This window comes from Dromiciops gliroides, chromosome 5 (assembly GCF_019393635.1).
Source record: "Dromiciops gliroides isolate mDroGli1 chromosome 5, mDroGli1.pri, whole genome shotgun sequence".
Taxonomy (NCBI): Eukaryota; Metazoa; Chordata; class Mammalia; order Microbiotheria; family Microbiotheriidae; genus Dromiciops; species Dromiciops gliroides.
In genome coordinates this window covers 22,904,343-22,910,076 of record NC_057865.1, presented here as the reverse complement: position 1 = coordinate 22,910,076, position 5,734 = coordinate 22,904,343, and positions in this window count along the sequence as shown.

Here is a 5,734-nt window from a genome sequence, read left to right as displayed (position 1 = left end):
TCCACACTGGAGAAATCACTTCTCCACAATAGGAGACACTTCAGAGGCGTGGGAGGGAACATATCTCCCCCAAACAGACATTTCAGAACTATGGTTGGGCATAGAGTTTGTGTTTGTGCTCCAAGCCATGGGCTGGAAAGGAGTAAGGATAATCAGGCCTCAATATGGAAAGCAAAGGGTAGGGAAGGGCCACTCACCCAACAGTACTTCTTCATCACATTCCAAAGGAGTGTGACGATTGGAGTGACACCATCTGCTGGAGAGTTACTGTAGGGAAGCTCCGCCATGAAGAGAAGGCGTCTGAGGGCAAGTCATTGCGGTCAGGTCCTTGGGTCAGGAAGTGGCGTTTGCTTATGGGTACTGTCTATCAAACCTACCAGCCAATCAACTTGAGGAACCTCCCATTTCTGGGAGGAGGATGCAAAGTAAGAAACCAACTGCTAGTGGAGGGCTTCTTCCTCTTTTGGTTGGAGACATCATCGGCTTGGTGAAGGACTTCAGGTGGGAGTTTAGGAAAGCTAGGATTCCCAAGCTATAAGAAATCTGTTCTCAATCTTTCTCTTTCTTTTACTATCTTTTAATAAACCCTTAAAAAAATATAAACTCATTTATCAGTGATTTTATCCAGTTTCCCCCAAAACTGGGGGGGACAGATTAGAACCCACATTTAGAATTTTAAATTACACAGGAGGCAGCCGGGTGTAATAGTTAAAGAGCTGGACTTAAACCAGCAAAACCAAGGTTCTGTCTCTGATAAACATTGATGTTTTGACCCTGGCAAGTCATGTAAGTCAAGTCAACAAACATTTATTAAACACCTACTATATACCAGGCATTGTGCTAAGTGCTGGAGATTCAAAGAAAGGCAAAAGACAATCCTGGCTCTCAAGAAGCTCACATTCTAATGGGAGAGACAATATGCAAACAACTGAGTACAAACCAGACAAAGAATGGATAACTTGGAGATAACCAGGGAGAGATTACCATTCACCTCTCACCTTATACCAATGAAATTTACATATGCCTTGTCCTTATCCCACCATTTATGTTAATAAGTTCCACCCTCAAAAATGCCAATAATGCTTGAATTTTGTGAAGTAAAGAAAAAAATAAGTTAGATCTTCAAACAGAGAATGGGCCAATGGTCTGTTAATATGGATGGAATTTGAAAGCAGGAAGTATCCCTTGAGGTACCTTGAGGTATTTGGTGGATATTTGTGGAATAAAGGATCACATAAATGATTTTTTAAAGTATAGGCCTGGGGGGCGGCTAGGTGGCACAGTGGATAAAGCACCGGCCCTGGATTCAGGAGTTCCTGAGTTCAAATCCGGCCTCAGACACTTGACACTTACTAGCTGTGTGACCTTGGGCAAGTCACTTAACCCCCATTGCCCCGCAAAAACAAACAAACAAATAAAAAAATTAAAGTATAGGCCTGGGGGCAGCTAGGTAGCGCAGTGGACAAAGCACTGGCCCTGGACTCAGGAGGACCTGAGTTCAAATCCAGCTTCAGACGCTTGACACTTACTAGCTGTGTGACCCTGGGCAAGTCACTTAACCCTCACTGCCCCACCAAAATAATAATAATAAAGTATAGGCCTGTGGACCCATTGGAAGAGTGAACAAACACATATTCATATTGATTTCAGTTTTATCATGAGGAGGAGCAAAGTCCTAGAATCCTACAAAGTAGACTCAACAATCCCAAGACATAAGATTGGTGGTGGCAGACTGTGTTTTGGGACAGCCAAATTTAGATTAGATCCCAGAGTAAGGGGAAAAAACAACAACAGATAAGACCTATCCCTGATTTCTCCCAAAGCTTTCAATTCAACTTAGTGGGAGCATTTTTTTAAAGGGAATAAATCTCTAATGTCAATGGGGAAAATATTCATCATACAGAAATTCATTTTATAAACTAGCATGCAGAAATAATATCTATTCCAAAATTTGAAGTAAATAGAAATAACTGCATTAGTAAACCAAGCCTGAAAACTTTACCCAAAAGCTTTAAACTTCTCCCCACATCTCTAAAAACCCAACTAGAGTGAGATATTTTAAATTCCTTGACAAGAAGCTCTCATTCTAAGACACTAGGATACAGAACATATCCTTGTATCCCCAAGAATGTGTTTGTCGTAGATAGAAGGATCATGGGAAAATGTTATATGCTGTAGAAGCATAGACTGGATGTTTGTGGCAGGTTAGTTTCTACAAATGTATTATAGAATAATTATCTTAGAATAATATAGAAATAAATATTGTAAGGGGCTAAAATTCTAGCTTGAGAATTGATGCCCTGGTTTCATCCTGTAAATTATAGGTTATTTGTTAACTTTCAAAGAAAATGCACTTTTATTCCCAATACATTCCCAACAGTCTAAGAACTTGGACAATAATTCACTTGATCTCTCTGGCCCTGAGTTCTGCCTCTGAAAAATAAGAGGGTTGGACCCAATGATCTCTGAGACCCCTTAAAGCTTTGAGATACTATGATCAAATGTGATAATGTATGCAAATTACCTTGTAACTTTAAAGTGGTATAATGATGATAATAACACACAATATAATATTTCAAGGTTTTAAAAATGCTTTTTTCACAATTGACCTGTCAAGTAAATAGGGCAGATAGTATTATTTCTATTTTATAAATGAACAAACTGAAGCGGAAAGAGACTAAGTGACTTACTTGGAAGTCTGAGACAACAAGGACAGTGCCACATTTCAAATGCAGGTGTCCTAATTCTAAATCCAAGGCTTTCCATGACACAATACTATGTAAATGTCAGATCTGCTGCTGATGATGACATGGGTTTTTAACTGCAAAGTTGGGGGGGGGGCCTAGGGGATGGGGGTGGAAAGAGGGGCAGCCTTAACACAGGATTTGACTCAAAAAACATTCATTTGGTGCCTATCCATAGGCACTGTGAGAGGCTCTGGGGGATGCAAAATCAGAATCAAAAGAACCTCCATACTCAAGAATATGGAGAGAGAACAGGTAGACAACTAATAAAAACTTATTCCAAGGGGAATGAGGAAAGACCTTACTTTGGACACACTACCTGAGCTGTGAACTTAGGGACTCAGAGAGGCAAAGGTATGGTGACAACACATTCTAAGAATACAAGATGGCCAAGCAAATGCATGGCAATAGAAAATGGAACATTGTGTTTGAGAAAGATCTATCACACCAGGTAAACTGGAATAAAGGTAGATGAAGGGGAACACTATGAAATGTCTAAATAGGTAAGTGGGAGCCAGGCTGTGAAAGCTTTAAATGCCAGGCTGATATTTATGGGTTTTAAATGCCGATAGATATTTATCCTAGAGACACATACTTGCTATGACTCTGGGCAAATCATTTAACCCTGGTTTGCCTCAGTTCTACATCTATTAAAATGAGCTGGAGAAGGAAATGGCAAACCACTCCAATATCTTTGCCAAGTAAACCCCAAATGAGATCACAGAGAGTTGGACATGACTGAAAACAACTCAACAACAATAGGGAACCACTGAATATTTTGATAGGGGAAGTGACACAGCGAAACCAGTTTTAGGAATGTTAATTTTGCAATTCTGGGGAGGATGGCTGGGAAATGGGAGAGATTAGATGTAGACATAGTAATTTGGAGGTGAGAGGTGATGAGTACCTGAACTAGGGAAAGGAGAGGATGGATATGGCTAAATTGACAAGATTTGGTAAATTATTGAATTTAGGGGATAAAGGAAAGGAAGGAGTCAAGGGTGACTTTGAGGTTGCAAGACTGGGTGACTGGATGGTGGTGCCCTCCAAAAAACAACAAAGTATGGAAGAGGGATGGGAGATGAAGGGAAAGTTCTATTACGAGATATTAAGTGTTGATGGGATAGCCTGGTGGAGATGCTAAGTAGCTAGCCATTGGGACTGGAATTGAAGAAAGAAATTAGGGTAGGAGGTAGAGATCTAGGAATCATATACATAGAGGTGACAGCTCATAGGAACTGATCAAAAGAATATAGAGGGGCAGCTAGATGGCGCAGTGGTTAAAGCACCGGCCCTGGATTCAGGAGTTCCTGAGTTCAAATCCGGCCTCAGACACTTGACACTTACTAGCTGTGTGACCCTGGGCAAGTCACTTAACCCCCATTGCCTATAAAAAAAAAAAAGAATATAGAGACAAGAAGGCCCAGAATATAGCACTGAGGGATATCTATGGAAAACATAGGTGGGGAAGCCAGTCAGAAGCAAGGTAAGAAATTATGGAGAGACTATAGACCCAGCCCTGTCCCCATCTTCCATAGGGTTAGGCTTCCTTTGCTACAGCTGCCCCGTGAGAAACACTTTTGGGTGTCTTCAGCACAGAAAAGGCTTAGTAAGCATCACAATAATAATGATGTACTCATGGATCTCAATACCAAATTTAAGGGTTTCTAAACAGAATTTTGGCTGCTTAGGAAAGAGATTGCTTATAACATGGTTTCAAAGTAACCAAGTAACCTTTGTAAAAATTTTTTCTCACTGTCTTTATATTTCCACAGAAATAATTAAGAACATGGGGATAGGGAGAGGTAATACTTGCATTGTACTCAAGGTACAGAAAGTGGACCAACATAATCCAATATTCTTAGAAATGATAACTGAATCCTGGGAAGCTTACTGAATAAGAGTTTGAGTGGAAGAGAAGACAGGCAATTGAACAAACATTCATTAAGCTTCTGTCTACATCAGGACAGCTAGGTGATGCAGTGGATAAGCACTGGCCCTTGAGTCAGGAGGAATGAGTTCAAATCTCCCCTCAGACACTAACTAGCTCTGTTACCCTAGGCAAGTCACTTAATCCCAATTGCCTTAAACTTCCAGGGCCATCTCCAGTTGTTCTGTTATATATCATGCCTCTAGACCAAAATGGCTCTAGAGGAGAGAGGTTGGTGACCTTGCACAGCCCTCCCTCACTTAAATCCAATTCATTGTATCACCCTGATGTCATGGTCCTCTTCAAGAACCAAAGACAAACAACTGTCTACAGCACCTAACGGGGGTTAGGCAGGGGGTGGGGGAAAATTCAAAATTTAGATAATAATTCCTGCCTTCCTAGGGTTTATTGTCTAATGAGGGCTCAAACATATGCATATAAAACTACCACATGAAATACCAACTGGTAAGTATGACAGGTGAAAGCAGAGCTCTGTGGGACGCCTGAGGGGAGTCCATCACTGACTGCGCAACCTACAAGGCTTCCTAGAGGTTCAGCTGTGGAATTAAGCTTTCATGGCAAGGAGGGGGTTAAGTCTGAACTTGAGTTAAAAGGCAATTGTGATTCACTCACTGATTGGTATTGAGAGTAATATGACCAGACCAATGTATAAAGATGTGTCTGGCAGGAGTGTGAAGCATGAATCAGAGGAGAGAGAATAGAAAAAGACCTCTTTAGGAGGCGAGGCACCTGCCTGAAGTGGTAATGAGGCTTTGCATTGGGGTCTGCCCAGTGGGAGTGGAAGGGATGGACAGACTAGTTGATAGAGGTATGGATAAGTGCAGAAAAGGTAAAATGGGTAAGAACTGGCTGTTTTTGAGGTGTGAAGAGAAAGGTTAAAACGACAACCAGGTTTGGAGCACCACCTTGGCACTGATGGATATTTTAAACATCAGAAAGAGGAGCAGGTTTGGGGGGAGAGAAATTAATTTTTAGAGGTATTGACACAGAGGTACTTGTGGGATGGCCGGGGACACAGAGACAGAATTCTGCAGCTGGA